This window comes from Berghia stephanieae, chromosome 5, assembly GCF_034508935.2.
Source record: "Berghia stephanieae isolate SIO BIC M18660-M18661 chromosome 5, UCSD_Bste_1.3, whole genome shotgun sequence".
NCBI classification, from domain to species: Eukaryota; Metazoa; Mollusca; class Gastropoda; order Nudibranchia; family Aeolidiidae; genus Berghia; species Berghia stephanieae.
The window spans coordinates 13,729,012-13,751,511 of record NC_088364.1 but is presented as its reverse complement, the minus strand read 5'-3'; the positions used below and the strand labels follow the sequence as shown (position 1 = coordinate 13,751,511).

At 36.9% G+C, this 22,500-nt stretch overlaps 1 protein-coding gene across 3 annotated transcripts in view; it reads right to left on the bottom strand.

Moving 5' to 3' along the window:
* The window catches only part of LOC144972444 (G protein-activated inward rectifier potassium channel 3-like), a 335,160-nt gene that overhangs the window by 266,153 nt on the left and 46,507 nt on the right, over positions 1–22,500 (bottom strand). For 2 of the 3 annotated variants that reach the window (XM_078913625.1, XM_078913622.1), the window contains exon 2: positions 10,367–10,467. The exons of the other annotated variant lie outside the window; for it this stretch is intronic. The gene's annotated coding sequence lies outside the window, so the exon portion shown is untranslated. The remainder of the gene's footprint in view (positions 1–10,366; positions 10,468–22,500) is intronic. 3 annotated transcript variants of the gene reach the window in all.

Below are 22,500 nucleotides of genomic sequence, written 5' to 3'. Positions count from 1 at the left end.
CATGAATGGGACCTTTTTCACATCAACAATTGTCTGCACCCTCTGTTGTAAATCATTTTGCTTTCTTAAGTCCAGCCGATTACTTTGTGGCAAGTTTATACGTCTTTGGATGACTGTATCCCTGGTCCAAAACTCAACAGAGCAAATGGATTTTTTCCACATGGCATTAGATATATAAGAACTTTTTTTCTTCATCGCTTTCACTCTCTTCTTACCAGTCATTTTTAGAATGTCCCCCAAAACTTCACACCCATCCAACACAAAAATAGACTTCTCGTACTCAAACAAAAAAGGAATAAGTGCATTCTATACAGAATATTGTTCAGCAAAATGAGTTCAACAACACAGTTTTTAGTAATTATAGTTGTAATCAAATAATTTCCGTAAATTTTGTGATGTACAAGAGAAATCAGAATTAGAAAATTGTCGGTTGCATCGTAACGAATGTGACGATTTTCCCATGGTTGGTAAGAAGAGGGATAACTCAAATGGGTAACGCCTCTTATAATATCATAGAGCGAATATATTATGAACAGAAAAAAAGAAACATTATTATTTTTTTTAGTCTAAACGAATATTTTTAAAAATAATCCGAGTTTGAAATACATCAATCTGATTACAATTATTTTATATGTCTATTATATTTTCGTCAAACATTCAACATTCTTGATAGAACTGGAGATTTTGGTGATTAAGTTGTCGGCTTCTTTGATGCCAGTTCAATAGAATCGCAGTAAATTTTTATTGAGAAAAAGTAGCTGTGGAATCTTTTGATTTCTACTGATTTCGTCTGAACACCAAAAAAAACTCGCTGGTATCATTTAGGTTTAAGTCAATATTGAACGAGTCAAGCCGCAGACCCTCTACTATTTAATTGCCCTCCAGGAAGCCACGCCTCTCTGCTTTTTAACACTTCCTGATCGGAACAGGAAATTGAATTCTGGGAGGAGATGGCTTTGCTGGAGTCAATTGTGGAGTAGTAGGGGATTGCGCATGCCAGGAATTGTTTAATGAAGGAATCTGCGACGAGTCGATTTAGTTACGGAGGTGATTCACTACCATACAATACAATACAATACAATACAATACAATACAATAAAGAATGGAAACGTTACTTTAAATCGAGATGATTGTGACTAACAATAGAATCGATTATTGAGCTTTTTGGGCTTTTATATAGCGCAATATCCACTAAACGTGCTCAACGCGCTTTACAAGGGGTCCCTAGCCAATAGCAACACTTAACATGTAGGACGAGACATGAGGCCTGTCAGGCGATATTACAATTTTCTTTCGGACAGAGACAACACTGTTAACGGCCAGGTACTAATTTTACACCGTAGTACGGTGAGAAAATGTGAGTAAAGAGCCTTTTTCCAAGGACTCGGCTATGCGCGAGCGAGGCTCAAATCCAAGAGCTTCCGATCCGAAAGCGAGTGTCATTCCACAAGACCACATAGCCGCATAAATGTCTCTATTAGTTTTCAAATGCCTTAACAATTTAGCCCCTCTTTATATTTCTGAACTAATGAACCTTAGCCTCGAATCAGAAGCCTTCGATCATAACGCTACACCACTTTATTATCTGTACCAAAAACTAAGTTAAAATCTTTTGATCATCGCTCTTTTCAATATTATGGCCCAAAACTCTGGAATACCCTGCCGCAACCCGTTAGAGAAAGCCAAAATATTTCAAACTTCAAATCTGCTTTAAAAGCCCACTTTTTTCTAAATTCATTTTGTACCATGCCGACTGTAATGTTTTGTATTTAAGCAATTTGTATTTTGTTTTTCAATATTCCATTTTAACTACGTGTGGTCGTAACGTAATTCATTATGTGTAAAGTGCTTTGAGATATGTGGTTCATGGAAAAAGTTCAACACGGTCCATTTATTATTATTATTATTATTATTATTATTATTATTATTATTATTATTATTATTATTATTATTATTAATTATTGTTGTTGTTGTTGTTGTTTTTATTATTATTATTATTATTATTATTATTATTATTTATTATTATTATTATTATTATTATTATGATGATGATTATTATTATTATTATTATTATTATTATTATTATTATTATTATTAACAAGCATCTCCATTAATAGGTAGTTGATTTTAACCTCGGTAAAGATATAGAGACTTTCTATAAGTTTAAATTCCTAATGTATTGTACTGCTTTGATAAAGAAATTACTTTTGATGATCAGAAATAAGTTCTAATGAAAGCAGCATAAAATTTACTCTTTCATCTACATTTTGGAAATTTCTCTCAGGGTCGATTTCAAGGGAGACTGAAATAACCAAAGAGTTAACTGCAGTGAAAATGAGCTAAGAAGTGGTGACTTGATTAATTCAGAAAAGTGAGTGGAGCAGGCACTTATGTTGGTAACAACAAGATATGAAGTGAATAGAAAAGTGCCAGAAGACAATAGAGAATGAAAATTTTTCGCGGCGGTGGTGGGGTTTGAACCTGCGACCTTATTGGTACGACAACTCCGCCTGGCAGGTGAGAGCGTGGCTCTACCGTGTGAGCTATCAACGAACACAAAAATATTCGTTTCAAACTCAAAGTCATTACTAGATTTTACTTTGAGTTTGAAACGAATATTTTTGTGTTCGTTGATAGCTCACACGGTAGAGCCACGCTCTCACCTGCCAGGCGGAGTTGTCGTACCAATAAGGTCGCAGGTTCAAACCCCACCACCGCCGCGAAAAATTTCATTCTCTATTGTCTTCTGGCACTTTTCTATTCACTTCATATCTTGTTGTTACCAACATAAGTGCCTGCTCCACTCACTTTTCTGAATTAAAAATTCACCCCATACACCGGAGCATACTCAATGTCTCAATCGTTTCTATGTTATATGTTTGTGTTTGAGAATATTGGCTATTAAGCTTAACTGCTGGTCAAAATTATTCGCGATGGTGGTGTACGAACGAATCGGCGGTCTCAAGAAGTGGGTGAGAGAGGGATCTAGTAATGACTTTGAGTTTGAAACGAATATTTTTGTGTTCGTTGATAGCTCACACGGTAGAGCCACGCTCTCACCTGCCAGGCGGAGTTGTCGTACCAATAAGGTCGCAGGTTCAAACCCCACCACCGCCGCGAAAAATTTTCATTCTCTATTGTCTTCTGGCACTTTTCTATTCACTTCATATCTTGTTGTTACCAACATAAGTGCCTGCTCCACTCACTTTTCTGAATTAAAAATTCACCCCATACACCGGAGCATACTCAATGTCTCAATCGTTTCTATGTTATATGTTTGTGTTGAGAATATTGGCTATTAAGCTTAACTGCTGGTCAAAATTATTCGCGATGGTGGTGTACGAACGAATCGGCGGTCTCAAGAAGTGGGTGAGAGAGGGATCTAGTAATGACTTTGAGTTTGAAACGAATATTTTTGTGTTCGTTGATAGCTCACACGGTAGAGCCACGCTCTCACCTGCCAGGCGGAGTTGTCGTACCAATAAGGTCGCAGGTTCAAACCCCACCACCGCCGCGAAAAATTTTCATTCTCTATTGTCTTCTGGCACTTTTCTATTCACTTCATATCTTGTTGTTACCAACATAAGTGCCTGCTCCACTCACTTTTCTGAATTAAAAATTCACCCCATACACCGGAGCATACTCAATGTCTCAATCGTTTCTATGTTATATGTTTGTGTTGAGAATATTGGCTATTAAGCTTAACTGCTGGTCAAAATTATTCGCGATGGTGGTGTACGAACGAATCGGCGGTCTCAAGAAGTGGGTGAGAGAGGGATCTAGTAATGACTTTGAGTTTGAAACGAATATTTTTGTGTTCGTTGATAGCTCACACGGTAGAGCCACGCTCTCACCTGCCAGGCGGAGTTGTCGTACCAATAAGGTCGCAGGTTCAAACCCACCACCGCCGCGAAAAATTTTCATTCTCTATTGTCTTCTGGCACTTTTCTATTCACTTCATATCTTGTTGTTACCAACATAAGTGCCTGCTCCACTCACTTTTCTGAATTAAAAATTCACCCCATACACCGGAGCATACTCAATGTCTCAATCGTTTCTATGTTATATGTTTGTGTTGAGAATATTGGCTATTAAGCTTAACTGCTGGTCAAAATTATTCGCGATGGTGGTGTACGAACGAATCGGCGGTCTCAAGAAGTGGGTGAGAGAGGGATCTAGTAATGACTTTGAGTTTGAAACGAATATTTTTGTGTTCGTTGATAGCTCACACGGTAGAGCCACGCTCTCACCTGCCAGGCGGAGTTGTCGTACCAATAAGGTCGCAGGTTCAAACCCCACCACCGCCGCGAAAAATTTTCATTCTCTATTGTCTTCTGGCACTTTTCTATTCACTTCATATCTTGTTGTTACCAACATAAGTGCCTGCTCCACTCACTTTTCTGAATTAAAAATTCACCCCATACACCGGAGCATACTCAATGTCTCAATCGTTTCTATGTTATATGTTTGTGTTGAGAATATTGGCTATTAAGCTTAACTGCTGGTCAAAATTATTCGCGATGGTGGTGTACGAACGAATCGGCGGTCTCAAGAAGTGGGTGAGAGAGGGATCTAGTAATGACTTTGAGTTTGAAACGAATATTTTTGTGTTCGTTGATAGCTCACACGGTAGAGCCACGCTCTCACCTGCCAGGCGGAGTTGTCGTACCAATAAGGTCGCAGGTTCAAACCCCACCACCGCCGCGAAAAATTTTCATTCTCTATTGTCTTCTGGCACTTTTCTATTCACTTCATATCTTGTTGTTACCAACATAAGTGCCTGCTCCACTCACTTTTCTGAATTAAAAATTCACCCCATACACCGGAGCATACTCAATGTCTCAATCGTTTCTATGTTATATGTTTGTGTTGAGAATATTGGCTATTAAGCTTAACTGCTGGTCAAAATTATTCGCGATGGTGGTGTACGAACGAATCGGCGGTCTCAAGAAGTGGGTGAGAGAGGGATCTAGTAATGACTTTGAGTTTGAAACGAATATTTTTGTGTTCGTTGATAGCTCACACGGTAGAGCCACGCTCTCACCTGCCAGGCGGAGTTGTCGTACCAATAAGGTCGCAGGTTCAAACCCCACCACCGCCGCGAAAAATTTTCATTCTCTATTGTCTTCTGGCACTTTTCTATTCACTTCATATCTTGTTGTTACCAACATAAGTGCCTGCTCCACTCACTTTTCTGAATTAAAAATTCACCCCATACACCGGAGCATACTCAATGTCTCAATCGTTTCTATGTTATATGTTTGTGTTGAGAATATTGGCTATTAAGCTTAACTGCTGGTCAAAATTATTCGCGATGGTGGTGTACGAACGAATCGGCGGTCTCAAGAAGTGGGTGAGAGAGGGATCTAGTAATGACTTTGAGTTTGAAACGAATATTTTTGTGTTCGTTGATAGCTCACACGGTAGAGCCACGCTCTCACCTGCCAGGCGGAGTTGTCGTACCAATAAGGTCGCAGGTTCAAACCCCACCACCGCCGCGAAAAATTTTCATTCTCTATTGTCTTCTGGCACTTTTCTATTCACTTCATATCTTGTTGACTTGATTAACTCACTCAATCCTAGAGATTTTTGCTCCTTTTCAAAATTGGACAAGAATGCATATGAGCATGAACATAGATATCTTTATTTAAACTACCATGAACATATAAACATTAAAAACATTAGCTTTGATGCAACGCCTATAATTTGTATCAGAAAAATGAAACAAATATTCAACCACCATTGACACGTAATTAACTAAAAACATTAGCTTTGATACTACGCCTATAATTTGTATCAGAAAAATGTAATAAATAGGCATGGGGTAAAAGTAATACTGGTAAACTACGGATATAGTCGGTGTTAGGATTGAGTGAGTTAAGGCTAAACAACAAGGCGAGCAAATGATCAGGTACCTCCTGGTTATGAATTAAACACCATATGATATGGTTCGTAAAAAAAGGGGGAAAATAATTCAAAACCTTTTTTCTCCCAAAAAGCAAAATCAAAGCAAACAAACAAAAGACATTAATAATAAATCGGGTTTTGTAATACTTTTAAATATTTTTTTAAATTCTAAAATTCAGTCTACTTTTGCCATAAGCGTGAATAGACATGAAAACCAAAATTTAAAAAAAAAAAAAAAGAAATAAATTAAAAAAATGCTGCCGAAATACAGCACAAGGCAGTGATGAGAAGTGTTTGAAATAGTTTTTGGTTTGCAGACAGATGAAATAGTAATAGCCAAACTACTACTACTACTACTACTACAACTACTACTACTACTACTACTACTACTACTACTACTACTACTACTACTACTACTACTACTACTACTACTACTACTACTACTACTACGACGACGACGACGTCACGACGACGACGACTACTAGTACTACTACTACTACTACTACTACTACTACTACTACTACTACTACTACTACTTATAATAATAATAATAATAATAATAATAATAATAATAATAATAATAATAATAATAATAATAATAATAATAATAATAATAATAATAATAATAATAATAATAATAATAACAATAATAATATTAATAATAATAACAATAATAATAATGTACACTTATATAGCGCCAACACCATCATTTAATATCATATAATATATTGATTAAACCTACCATTCCATTTTGTAAACGACATAAGGGAAGCAATTTGAATAATAGAAATATCCCCATACACATTAAGACTTCGACTGAATATTCCTGTGTACAAATCACTAATGGGTTCGTTGACTTCACGCTAATGGATTTTCCCTGCGCAAGAGTTTATTCCTCTATTAGTGAGTAAAGCATGAAAGTATATTTTTTTTTCCAAATCATTCATAACGAGTCTACTGGGGGAAAGAGATGACGTGTATTTCTGTTATCACCCAACAGGTATTGCACGGTTTTCTGGTTATCACCAGTCTTGGTAAAGCTTTAGTTTTTTGGTTTAATCAATCTGGTATGGAACGAATCCATTTTGTCAATGATAACTTGGAACTAAATTTGTGTTTAACATTGACAATAGGCTTCAACAGTCATGACTTCACTTCCCTGATAATGACGCATAGTAAATTAGTAACTGGTTCTAAACTATCGGAACAATGGCGGACACCCTTATGAAATACTCCGACGAGCATAAAAGTGTATCCAGAGGAGAAAAACATAATAAATCTGATCATGTTTTGACTTTTATACATTCTGATCACATGACATGTGAAAAAGTTCTAGCCAACATGAAGAATAAAAAGTACCGATTTACTTTGTTTAGAACCAATCTGTTCGTTGATGGGCGGACGTGACATCAGACGATTGAATCCTATTATACCAGTAGCTAGAACAAATTAAATGGCACGATGTTGAACAAACGGAAGAAAACTAGTAAGTTCTGATTTTTAGGTTTAACCAATCTGGTATGGAACGATCCATTTTGTTAATGATAACTTGGAACAAATTGGTGTTTAACATTGGCGATTATATCAGTAGCTAGAACAAATGGCACGATGTTTAACAAACGGAAGGAACTTGACAAACGATATTAATTGTTTGGAGAAATGTCTATAACTCGGGCAATTATGTCCAAAACTTGAACAAATATCAATAACTTGTGGAGGAAATGTTCATAACCTGAACGTATCGTATTCATGACTTTTAAAATAATTTTATCTCTGGACATCGGTATTAACAATTTTGAACAAATCTCTATAACAGGGTCAAATGCAAAACAACAAAACAAACAAAACAAAAACCCAAAACAACAACAACAACAACAAACGACCAGTAGACCAAAAACATGTCATCTACTTTGATTCATAAAACGATAATCTTGAATTGAACGGCTAAATTACATCTTCGCCATGCAAAAAATTAGACCCGATAATCAAATCACTCGACAGACAGGTTGGCCCGGAGAACCTTATTCCAAACAAATGCAACAAAATATCTCAAAACTTCCAGAAAACGGAGTCCTGATATCTCAGTGGTAGAGCATTCCCTACAAGTAAAAGGACATAATGCTCAAAACATCAATTCATGGAATAGCAAAACAAGGGACAACAGCAATGAACGATGTGGAATCTTGTGAGAAACGAAACCGTCTGATGGGATCAATGGCCTATCATGGGTATCGATAAGGGTGATGATTGGAAGGTGTCATAAGCAGGCATCCAATGATAGCTGGGGGGGGGGGGTGGGAGGGCAAAAAGGGGGAGACGGGGGGGGGGGTAGAGTTGTGATAAAGAATGGTGAGAAGTAAGTTATCACTTGGTGATATCAAGTTGTTGGAATTTCCCATTCCAACAATACGTTCATCTGGTTTTATCATTATCATTTTTAAATCACAATCAATAGAAGTTATTGAGCTTTTTTTATAGCGGACAGTCGTGCTCAAAGCGCTTTTCAATGGGTCCCTGGCCAACAGCACCAATGTACGTAGGAAGGAGCATGACGCCTGTTAGACGATATTACAATTTTTTCGGACATAGACAACGCTGTTAACGGCCAGGCACTCATTTTACACCTGAGTACGATGAGAGAATGTGAGTAAAGAGCCTTTTCCAAGGGCTCAACTATGCGCCGAGCAAGGCTCGAATCCAGAACCTTCCGATCCGAAAGCGAGGTCATACAACAAGACCACTTAACCGCACCATAATACAATACCATATTGAGACGTCGGGTCAAATAATATTTAGAACACATTATAACGACACAGTTTCTCGCCCTTAAATTCCCGGAAGTATTTTAGATCCCAGCCTTTGTGATTCGAGTTCTTTGTTGTTTTGAGTTTAATGGCATTTTTTAAAACTAAATTGATCACGTGGTCAGTTGAGTCTACGGATTCTCAGCCCAGTTACTGGGTCAAAAAGATGTAGATGGATTGTCGGCTGTCTCTCACGCAATTTCTCACACATTGTTTGCGGAGTGTCACCTCATCCCCAGAGACGGGCGAATATCCGTTAATACGGCTTGTTGTACCGGAAAGACGTTTATCGTCCACTTCCTCTTCCGCTTCTTTGGAAGTCTCCGCTGTGAAAAGTTTTCTTTATTGGCTACAAATCCTGCTTTTATCGTTTTATAGGTGAGAGAAAGGAGAGAGAGAGAGAGAGAGAGAGAGAGAGAGAGAGGGCGAGAGAGAGAGAAAAGGAGAGAGAGAGAGAGAGAGAGGGACGGAGAAGAGGAAGAGAAGAAGAAGAAGAAGAAGAAGAAGAAGAAGAAGAAGAAGAAGAAGAAGAAGAAGAAGAAGAAGAAGAAGAAGTAGAAGATCAAGAGGAAGAAGAAGAATGAGGAGGAGGAGGAGGCGGAGAAAAAGTGAGGATAGAAAGGATAAAGAAGTATTCAATAATTAAGAGAGAGAGAGAGAGAGAGAGAGAGAGAGAGAGCGAGAAAGAGAGAGAGGGAGAGAGAGAGAGAGAGAGAGAAGGAGAAAGAGAGAGAGAGGGAGTGTGTGTATGTGTTTGTGTGAGAGAGAGAGAGCGAGAGAGAGAGAGAGAGAGAGAGAGAGAGAGGGAGAGAGAAATGGAGATAGGGAGAGTAAGGTGATAGATGAAATAGTATGAAAGAAAAGAATTAGAGGTGGAAAAGTCACTAAAGAGTGAGTAGAAAATGAGGAGGGGAAGTGTAGGGAAGAAATACGTCCATTAACTCGTCCACGTTGGAATTGGTTGGCTTAGTGACCGTTTTCCTATCCGCTATACTTGACGAATAGATCACCAGTGTCAGATACACCCTTTGCTTGATCGGTGCCTCCTTAGTCTAGTTTTTATGCGATTTCCGACGATTGGAATAGTCACCATCAGAATTGTTTCCTCGTATACCCTAAGTAAAATTGAAGAGAGTATTGGTTATTGGTAAGGAGGAATGATACAGAACTCCACTACCAACATGAGGAATGAATTCCAGAAAATTCTGATAAGGGGGTATGTCGTGTTCAAGCGCCCACGCGGGTACTAGAATAAAAGTTGAAAGGTACTTAAAAGTCGTGACCTTAGATAAAAATAATAAAAAATATTTTAAAAAAAAATTAAATTAAATTCCCTTTATTCATCCCACAGTGGAAATTTGTCTCTAGGGTCTATGCCAAGGGAAGACTGGAATAACCCAGGTGCCAAATTGAGCTAGGGCGAGGTGACTTGTTCTTGGCCACACAGCGGAGCGGCGGGCGATCAAACTCGGTAACATTCGGATACGAAGTAAAGACCGTACCGCTGAGCCACGCTGCCCCTTTCATGCTAGAGCCATCTCAAATACCACTGGAGTTAGAGAGGGAACTCCGAAATACTATTTGAAATACTAGATAGTGAAAGACTGTTCATAACAATCTTATCACCAAGATTCAAATAAAACTTAGGAACTCACCTTAAAGCCAAATTGAAGAGGATGCTGAATAACAAAACAATAGGTTACAATAGGATTCAATAGTCTGATGTCACGTCCGCCCAGCAACAGACAGCTTGGTACTAAACAGAGAAAATAGGTACTTTTTATTCTTCATGCTGCATAGAACTTGTTCACATTTCATGTGATCGGAATGTATAAAAGTCAAAACATGATCAGATTTATAATGCTTTTCTCCTCTGAATACACTTTTATGCTGGTCGGAAAAATATTTCATAAGGGCGTCCGCCATTGTTCCGATCGTTTAGAACCAATTACTAAGCTACTATGCATCATTACGAGGGAAGTGACGTCACGACTGTTGAACCCTATTCTGGATAGGCAGACTTGCTAAGCTATTAATTGTGTCAAGAATGTTTGTATTTCAAATAAAACAATTTTGTTTGTTTGTTTGTTTGTTTGGGTTTTCTTTCTTCCCCCCCCCCCCCCTATCCTTTCATTGAATTTCTTCAACAATTGGTTTCGGTTTTTTTCCCCATCTTATTTGCTACGTTGAAAGTTTGTTGTCCTTTGTTTAAATGGATGGTTGTAGAATTTTCTTTTTATGTGTTTTACGTTAATTAATTGCCCATTTTGCACAATTCGTTTAATTGGCAAATCGTTTCAAAATCGTATTTAATTCTCATTGTTATCTTTCCTCTGTTTGACATTCTCCATTTTCTTCTTACTTTAATTTTTTTTCCCTTTTTTCACTTGTTGTTAAATTATCACTGGGACAAACAAAGATCCCGTTTTTTAAATGATTTTTCAAATCTCCATCTTTACATTGTGACGTGATTCGCCATTCACAGAATGGCCACGATCACGAAAAGATAATGATGCGTTTTGTGAGAAATGGATTCTTTCCGAGCGCGTCGATGGGGCGTCCGTTTCAGACACAACAATTTTTTAAAGGTGCGTGTAGGCTGATGCCGTTTAAATAGTGGCAGCAGCTCCTAATGGTGCTCACACTACTACGTTATGCATGACGATCTATTCAGGACTGAAACTCATTGCCGCACCCGTGTACAGTCGCAAACCGTAACCATCGTTAACTTATAGCCTGACACAAGAACCCACCAGGACTTATAGTTTGACGTCATTTTTTTTTTAGGTTTGTGCAGCATCTAGTGAGCTGTCATTAATAGACCTCAAGGAAACAAGTGATTTCATTGGTTGACCTATTGAATACAACTCACGATTTTTTTTTCTTTTGTGGCCATAGACTTGTCTTTTGACGTCATTTTTTAGTCAATGTCAGGCTATAAGTTCACGATGGCTACGCGCAAACCCATCCGGAGGCTTCGTCACAACGCACCACTCAACAAGATGCTCTGCGATTCCAGACTCCTGACCACAACGGATAGATGTTGGACAGATGGCAAGCGCAAGCCCCCATTGAGGATTTACCGATCTCTGCCCAGTACAAACGTTATATCTATCTAATTGACGTTACTCTTGTCTTTGATATTGTTTTTTGCCATCCACGTTTATGAGTAATTCTCTCTCAACTGTATTAACCAGACTATAAAAGTACATGGTTACACAAGAGTTTTGTGTGTTGGTCCGTTATACTTCCGGGTGGCAATATTGGTTGAGCGTCTTACCCAAGCGCATACTATCTATAGGTAGAACAAGGACTTCAAATACACAAAGACAAAGTCTTCATTTAGAGAAATAAATTATGTATATATATATATATATATATATATATATATATATATATATATATATATATATATATATATATATAGATGCCAAAAGAATCAACTTTAGTTTTGCAGCAGGCTCGTAATGCTATTGGATAGACCAATTCAAAGATGCCTTGTTAGAAAATGCCAAATTCTCTCCTAGAGCCTAACTTTAAAGGGATCGACCCAGTCTCGCAATGTGCATGTACTGATAGAAATAAGGAAAGAATATCAGGCTTAATTACCATGTCCCGAAAAGGCATCGGAGTGAATCATTGGGCCTCCAAAACATTTCACTTCATTCAGTCAGGAAAGACAGCTTTTATAAAATGGCTACGGCTGGACGACATTTCATTCTATCATGCGGCGTTGGTGTTGAATCACATAGGGAATCGTATCAAAGGTCAAGTAAAAGAGCTGAGCCTGTTTTGACTTTTCTCTAGCCTCAAATTTAAATCCAAGGGATTTCTAAAATTCTCGTTGTGGCATATTGAACAACAGGATTTCTTGCGCTAAACGACGTTTTGCCTTAATTGTGAGGAGTCCGATCTATAAATCATCTGACGTCTTGGTCGACATTTTGAAAACAATTGTAGTATTTTTGTACACTCGTTGTCAGAGATATGTTTATATATGTTATCTTGATTTTGATGAAAAATATGCTGCCTAAAGGCAACATCAAAACCAGGACAGCCGATATTTGACGTCAGATCATCAAAAAAAAAAAAAAAAAAAAAAGGAAAATGTAATCCCTTAACGGCAACAAAGCGATTATTTTCATTCTTGATCATTTGTCATTTTAATTTGCTAATTAATGAAGACGTAATCTTATTTCAGAACCACAATATCAACATCAAGGCGAGTTGGGATGGGGCCGGGTAGCCTGACATCTTCCCATCGCTACTCATGTTCTCATGGTGGTAATGTTCAGAAACGGTATCAGGTTAGATTAAAATGGAGCTTCGCTTGTAAAGAATTAAAATTTGTTTAGCATATAATGTTTGTTGCATGGATGTTGCACGGAGGCTTAGAATAACGGGGTTTCTTGATTAAAAGAAATAAGTGGGTTGATGTAGGCCGAGGCATATATTTTGCAAAATTCCCGGACTTAAAACGCAAGTCGATTGCACAAGAGAAAACAAGTTTAAAAGGAACCCCTAGAAATATGCCACTTAGGCTTTTATCAGCCTGATCGTATGGTTTCGCTTTTATCCTTTTCCCCATGATTAATTTGTTTATTGATATATTTGTTTTGGGGTTTTCCCCCCATTTGAAATTGTTTTGGTGAGATGCATTTTACAGTTTTCTCAATTGAGAAATGTTGCATCCTCGATGGAAAGATATAAACTATGCTTAATTGTCAGGAAATATTATATATATATATACCATAGATCAACGTAAAATGATGGAATTTTGAATTTAAGGTTTTTGTGCTGTAAATCATAAACACAAGCTTAAAACTCGGGGGGGAGGAGGTGTTTTTCTTGGGTTTTTTTTTTTTTTTTTTTGGGGGGGGGGGGGGGGTTGGTGAGGAGTTCTTTTCTTCCTTTATTTGTCAAATTCTAAATTTAAGCGCACTAATATAGGAATCTTCCAAACTGACGATTTGGAATTCCCAATTTGTTCTAAATCACAACGCTAAAGTACACGAATTGTTTTAGTATATCTTCCTCTTAAATTAGTTAGGCTATATAAATTCAACTTCGAACATTTAATCTTGGGTTTTCAGAGTTTTGACAGAGATAAAAGCTCGGCGGATTGGTATAAATGTACCGTTATTAAACGTCAAAATCTATTCTTCTTCTTCTTCGTACATCTTATCCCGCATTTTGCAGGTTTGCCATAATATATGCCACATTTCCATGCCCCTCGGTTCAGAGCATCATCTTCCCCTAGGCCCAGTTATTTTATATCGTCCTTTACCTTACCCAACCATCTAGTCTTTGGGCGTCCATTTTTCCTCTTTCCCGCTAATTGTAAGTTCAATACTTTCCTTCCCACGTACTCCATCTCTCGTCTCTTTACATGTCCGAACCATTTCAATCTATCTTCTCTCATCTTTAATGTTACATTCTTCATATCTTCATAGTCAACCTTCGAATTCGTTCATTTCTCACTCTTTTCTTGTCCTGTCAAGTGACAATCTCAACATCCTCATTTCTGCCAACTCAGGAAGGGCAACCTGGCAGTAAAACCCAAGCCACAACTAATGAATGAATGAAACCAGAAACGTCAAAATCTATTATGGAATGCAAATCAAAACTTCGGGGTTTAATATTTAAAGATTTTGCAATGGTAGCTTAGAAGATTCGTTTTAAAGCAAAATAGAAGTGCAGAGAAGAAATAAAGGAAACGAGATCATTTACGATATTATGATACAAAACAAAGCATACTATACGTTTGTTTATCTTTATCCCAGTTTATTGTGACTGGCCATGCATTAAAACAACAACATCAAAATAGTCACATTTGAATTTAATAACTTCACCTTTCTTTTGACGAGCAATAAAAACCCATATTAAATCCATCCTTATTTTTTTTGTGATTCAGTAAAAGTCGTTTTCGTTGCCTTTCCCATTCTTTTCCCCATGCGACCCTAAGCCTTTCCCTTTTGTCTACTTAATATAATATAGGACATGATATGACATCTGTTAGGCGATATTACATTTTTTTTTCGGACAGAGACAACGTTGTTAACGAGAGAACGTGAGTAAAGAGCCTTTTCCAAGAACGCAACTATGCGCCGAGCGTGGCTCGAACCCAAGACCTACCGATCCGAAAGCGAATGTCAAACACAAGGTCACATAGCCTTACTTTATGGTGGGGTGATTCAAATGCAACCAAGGTATACGCCTGTGGTTTATTGTTTAGACTTAAGCTCACCTTAATCATATTTAGGTGAAAAATTGAAGGTTGGGTAAGTTATATATTATAACTTACCCAACCTTCAATTTTTCACCGTTTTGTTACCTTGCAATAGGATGTATCTTTGATCCTACCCCTTTTGGAATTGGTTAGTAATATGAAAATTCGCAATGGCATTTGTCAGATAACACTTAAGAAAAAAGAAGAAAAGAAAAGAGCATGGATAAATACGTCATCGAACAAATAAAATGAAAACACGGAGTGGAAATTAGTTTGGGAAACGAAACAATGTATAATAATATGAAAACAAAATATTATAGCAGACGCCAGACAATCAACGTCAGACGAACGTAATTTGTATGTCTAAAAAGGTGTGGCGGACCGGATGGCTTTACAAACAAATGAAATTAACCGAAAGGGGTGAAAAGTTGTTTTGTTTTTTTTAATAGAAAATTTTGGGTTTTTGAAGTGAAAATGATAAACGGTCTTAATGGATTTATATTTTTTAAAAAGGGTTTCCTATTCCCCCCCCCCCCCCCCCCAAATTTAAAACACAGAAGTTTTATTTTGCAGAAAATTCGATATATATAGATCTCAAAGGCTATGTGGTCTAGTGGTATGACATTCGCTTTTGGATCGGAAGGTCCTGGGTTCGAGCCTCGCTCGGCGCATAGTTGAGTCCTTGGAATATACTCTTTACTCACATTCTCTCACCGTACTCAGGTCTAAAATGAGTACCTGGTCGTTAACAGCGTTGTCTCTGTCGAAAAAAAAATGTAACATCGCCTAAAAGGTGTCATGTCCTGTCCAACATGTTAAATGTTGATTTTGACCAGGGACCCCTTGTACAGCGCTTTGAGCACGTTGAGTGGATATTACTCTAAATAAAAGCTCATTTTATTAAATCCAATAATAATAATAATAATAATAATAATAATAATAATTAATAATAATAATAATAATAATAATAATAATAATAATAATAATAATAATAATAATAATAATAATATAATAGTAATAATAATAAAACAACCGATTTTCCATTTATTTTGCAGTTTAGGTCAATGTTTTTGCGGTCCAGTCAATGAGGTAGCCACAATAAAATATATTTAAGTGAGATGAAGTTGAAATAAAGCAATAGTTGTAATACTCGTGGAACAGAAGTCTTTTACCAATTGGATTCAGTAGTCTGATGTCACGCAGCCCGGCAACGGCGGCCATCTTGGTTCTAAACAAAGACATTCATTACTTTTTATTCTTCATGCTGCTAGAACTTTTCATTCCCTTGTCATATGCCTTTTGATCAGAATGTGTAAAAGTCTAAATTTTTACGCCTCCAAAATAATTCAAAATAGCACTTAAGCTAAAATATTTTCGTCGGGCAGCAATGCTTAAATAACACACAAATCGAATGGCATTGATAAAACATTTCATTCCACTTTGGCTATACACATTTATGCACAAACAAACAAACAAAAGAAACTCACACACACACACACACACACACACACACACACACACACACACGTATATATCCAAAAGTTTAGAAAATAATAATTCCCCTTATTCATCCCATTGGGGAAATTTGTCTCGAGGGTCTATTCCAAGGGAAGGCTGGAATAACCCAGGCGTCAGCCGCAGTGCAGTGTCGCAAATTGAGCTAGTTCGAGGTGCCTTGCGGGTGATCGAACTCGGTACCTTTAGGGTACGACGCAAAGACCATACCGTTGAGCCACGCTGCCCCTTATGCAAGCCAGAAAGCAGAAAGGTCTTTAATATCTTACCCTCAGTTTTAAAGTATCATATTTCGGACTTGGGGAGGGAGAAGGGGCGGGGGGGGGGGGGGGGGCATCTTAATTTATCGTTTTATGGCGTAAACAATTTTTGTGGACAAAGTGTATAAAAAGTAGTTTTGTCATTGCAAAGCATCTTTCGAAATAATGTTACTGTTTTGACCAGGAAAATTGTGTTTTCAAGAATGTAAATGAGATTCTAACTTTACGGCTGTCATGCTGAAATTTCAAAGGAAACACGTATTGAATTATTTTTAATTATTCCTGTTGATACATTGTTAAATACTTCCTGGGTTGTTGCGAAAAATTAGGAATACGCTTAAATATCATTCTGACATGTGATTGCAAGAGTTGTATAATGTTTTTGTTTGTTGACGATTACTAGAAATTGATTTACAAACGAGTTGGGAAACTCTGAAAATCAAAATAGAAATTATCTGAAATAAGCATGACCTTTAAAACATAATCCTAATAGTCACCCATGAAAATAAAGAGAGTGTAAAAATTAAATCTTAGTTGATATAACGCCAATAGTTTTAGTCATGTAAATGATTTTGAGCGATCCTTTTTTTCTGTCATGTGACCCCGTGTATGGAATTCTATCCATAGAACTATCAGAGAACAACCGACTGTTAATTTTTTTTTTAAATCCAAAATAAAACATTTCCTTTTCACGTCTGCCTATTATTAACTTTACGGTTATAACCCTATGTGTGAATATTCAATGTTGGGTCTCCGCGCGCGCGCGCGCGTGTGTGTGCATGGGGTGGGGACAAGAAATGTATTTTTTTTCAACCAATGTAAAGCGCATTGAGCATTATATACATGTAATTTTGAAAATGGGCTATAGAAATGTCATGTATTATTATTATTATTATCATATATTATTATTATTATTATTATTATTATTAATTATATTATTATTATTTATTATTATTATTATTATTTATTTATTATTATTATTATTATAGTTATTATTATTATATTATTATTATTGTTATTATTATTATTGTTATTATTATTATTATTATTTTTATTATTATTATTATTATTATTATTATTATTATTATTTTATTATTATTATTATTATTATTATTATTATTATTATTATTATTATTATTATTATTATTATTAGTATTATTATTATCATTATTATTATTATCATAATACAGATTTAGAAAAAAACCCCAAAAAGACCACACAAAAATACGTGTTTAAGAACACTAACAAAAAAAAAAAAAAACAATAACAAAAACAATTCAGTCCTTAAAATAATTATGGTACATAACAACGAGAAAAACTGCGTCAAGCTCTAACGACATCCTGTCACAAATTAACGATTAGATAATGAATCCTTTAACTTGAGAGATAGCATTTTTATAGCGCTATGTCTAATAAAAATGTATTTGTGACGCTATACCTATTAAAATAAATTCAAGGCGCTATATAACAGATTCTAAGCAAACAGTAATACTTAAAATGTAGGACGGGATATGACGCCTCTAAAGCGATTTTACATTATTATTTCTACAGAGACACGGCGCTGTTATCAGACAGGTACTCATTATATACCTGGGGAAATGTGAGTAAAGAGTCTTTTCCAAAGCGGGACCGATTCCAGTGGAGCTACGGTCCGATGTTAAGTGTCATATCTCAAGACAACAAAGCGAAAAACACCGTTTATTATACAGGTTTTCATCAGCGTCGATGCTGAATTCATTCATGTTTACCACTTCGATTGGAGGGTCATTATTGAAAACCATCCACGTGATTTGGAAATGGATATAAGATAGGTTCTGTTCATTAATCATTATCTTTTTTATTAGTTTTGTAGTAATAATACATTTTTTAAAATGAGATTTAATGTAGCGCAATATCCACTTAACGTGCTCAAAGCGCTTTACAAGGAGTCCCTGGCAAACAGCAACTCTTAACATGATATGACGCCTGTTAGACGATATTACACTTTTTTTCGGACAGAGACAACGCTGTTAAGGACCAGGTACTCATTTTACACCTGAGTAAGGTTAGAAAATCTGGGTAAAGAACCTTTTCCAAGGACTCAACTATGCGCCGAGCGAGGCTCGAACCCAGGACCTTCCGATCCGAAATCGAGTGTCATATCACAAGACCACACAGCCGCACGTTATAATGTCATAAATAAAGCTACATTAAGCGCATAATAGTCCGGCTATAATAAGATAATAAAGGGGCAGTTAATTGCTTTTTCACAACTTTGGCACCGCAGTGGAGTCGATGATACTCTATTGTGTTCGACAATAAATACATTCGTTGAAAAGATTGTACTTGTTATGTAAATCTAAGACAGTGGGGCAGTTTTCTCTCATGACTGTACACTTTGATTTGACGCCAGCTGACGGATGACGCAAGCGCAAACGGGCAATCTATTCATCGCCAATCATTAATTTAGCAGTTATATTATCTTTTTAATATACTTTTTAAAAATATGAGCTTATGTCTATTATTTAAGACTTTTGAGCTTATCTCTATTATTTTAGACTTATATGAGGGGGGGGGGGGAAGAGGGAGGGGGGGGGGGGGTTAAAAACAAAATACGTTTGCTGCCTGGTATTTTCTCGCTCGTACTCCATTCACGTTCTTGGTATCATTCAAAGTGTTTACTTTCTAGAATTACTCCCGTTCGCAAGTATGGTGTCCGACTGCGCTCGTAGGAGGGTAGCGTTCGAGTGTAGTTTGAACATTGCATACAATGTGCACAACTTTTGTTGATATTGTAGTAACAAATTGTCGTTTAATAAACATTTGCCATAAGAAGAGAAATACAATTTTGAAGAACAATGGAGACTATGTAGTTTTTAATATTTTTTTCTTCTAAACTAGATAAATATTGACGATGATCCAAAAGCTTGAATCCTTGCATTACAATAAAAAATTATGTGGATTCCCAAAGTGTGGACAAGATCAGAATCAATACACATAAAAAAGTTGTAATCTTCAGACTCTTCTGCAGCAGCTCTCAGTAGAATACGTAGTAATTCATTATTTTGCTGAAATTTCTATTGATTTGACCAACAATATAAATATGACCTATTTTTTCAAAATAGTTTAAGAAGAGAGGGACATTTACTTCAATTTCCTGTAGGGATTTTAGACTTCGGTACCAACGTTTATTCTCTCTCTCTCTCTCTCTCTCTCTCTCTCTCTCTCTCTCTCTCTCTCTTTCTTTATTTCTGTCTTTCTCTCTAAATTTGTTTTATTAGAAGACAAATTAATGAGATCAAGAGTATGACATTGACAAAAGTCTGAGTGGAGCCAAAATCAGATCCCATTTCCAAAATCTTAGGAGCTGTAACTGCCGCATAATACAAAAACACCTTTATCTCACTTTTGCCGTAAACGAATATTGAAAGATTTAGCTGACCAAAGACATTTTAAACCTTAAAGTAAAGAGGGTGTTTAAAGATGTTTCAGATTTCAGATTTTTTTTTTGTGTGTGGACGAGATTGGGGTCCTTAGACAGAATCTATCGCTATTTCAAATAACTGTTTTCTCACCAAAATTAGGAAAAGACTGCTCTGTAAGTGTTGGGTCGGCAGGAATCACAACTTGCGTCGCCTCACGTCACTTCACTCATTCTTTCTTTCCTTTTAACTCAACAATAACGTGTTAACGTAAAGACACGAAGATTAACAATAAAACTAAGAACAACCACAATGACCGCTTGTGTAATGGTCAAGCCTGGACGCACTACAGGCTCTCTTGAATTCATGGCTCTTGCGGAACTGACCAAATTAGTCATATTGGATGCTGACAACCGCCATACCCCCACCCCTCTCCCCCTTCAAAAAGATCATCTGAACCAGACGGTGTGACGCAACAAGGAACGTCACGTGACGTGATTTGAGGTGTCTGGGTGACAGGGTGGAATATTAAGGGGCTTAGAACGAGGTTCGTGGTGGTGTCTTCTCGATGGTAAAGAGATTTACAAGGTCACGGTGGTTTATGTGGGTGAGTTACAGTCACGAACGATGGTGATATAATCTACGATTCTTACACTTTTGATTTTTGGAACTCTGGACGTGTTCCCAACCTTTGCACGAGCTTGCGAGTGCGCGTTGGGAACAAAGTTCGAATTCCAAAACGCAAGAGTGTCAGAACTCTTTTATTCTACCCCTGAATGGATTCCAATTTCGTCATCTCTGAATAAAATATTTATAAGATACTTATTTTTTTCAAAAACCTAATTTTAATTAAATCTACCGTTTGCCAATCTGACGCCACACTTTATTATGTAAACATGATATCATTACGCGTTACTACCTAGGGAGATGGGTGGAATAATACTGAAAACACAACGATAATTTCAAAATGAAAGTATTTTGAGCCATGAGGACCACTGAGTCGGAGTTCATCGCTGTGTCATCACTAAACAGACTGTAACAAATGCTTGTCGCGATTTGGATAGAACGCTAGTCTATCGAAACGTATTTCCATCGACTATAATAGTATCTACTTATACATCAATAATAACAACAACAACAACAACAACAACAACAAAAAACAATATTGACAATTTTAAAAAAAGTAGAAGCAACATATTGATGATGATCAGTATCATTATGATAATGATGATGATGATGATGATGATGTTGATGATGATGATGATGATGATGATGATGATGATGATGGTAATGATAATGATAATGCTGTTGCTGCTGTTGCTGCTTTTGATGATGATGATGATGATGATGGTGATGATGATGATGATGATGATGATGATGATGATGATGATGATGGTGATGATGATAGTCATAGCATAATAACAATAAAGACAGAGAAAACAGGAAAAGGCAATCGTAATGATTTCATAGCAATAATGAGTGCCACGACAAAAAATTTCCATCATACAACGGGCCTTTTCAACCACTATGCTCGTTTAAGAGAATAGAAAAAAATCCCAAATCAGCCTGAAAGGGTAATGAGTAGATTTCGCAAAGACGATGAATTAAAACGACAACGATCAAAATGCCATGGCGGATGAAAACACAGACCAACTGACAAGCGGGATTATGATGATATGGACACGAATTTATAAAAAATAAAAACAAGTCGAGTCTTGACACTAACTACAAATAATATCAAGAAACAAACGATTTTCTTTGTCTCAGGTCTGGTATCATTATCTAATCGATACCACAAACGATATTCCTCAAACTGTACGAGTTTCCCAGCTTTGCATAGTCTCACCATTCCGGACCAACCTTGTGTCAACAGAGGGAGATTTGTCTAAGTGTCTTGCTCGATACCATCGGAACGTCTTCGTCAGGTGGTACGAGTACTTGTCCAAGGGGGATAATTGAGTGTTTACTGAGGAAGGTTCCAGAGCAATAGTTCGATGATGGTCCCGGTATCGATGAGACTCATGACACGTGACACCGTCGTGGTGTCACCAAGTGGAAGGGAGAGGACAGGGAAACGAGGTAGGACGGGAAAGTTCGAAATTGATATATGTTATTTGTTAAAAGATAGTATGCGCTTAGCTAAGATAAAGATCTGAACAAGTGTGTATGAAAGGAAGACAAAGGAAGACAAAGTAAGAAAGAAAAATATAAGAAAAAAAAACATCCCAAAAAAATCATCCCTCGACTGGGGATCGAACCTCAGACCTTCTGATTACCTGTCAGACGTGCTACCATTACAACACCACAGAGGTTCCCGATAGTTGGGACAATTTTAACTCACTCAATCCTAGAGAGTTTTGCTACTTTTCAAAATTGCAAAAAAA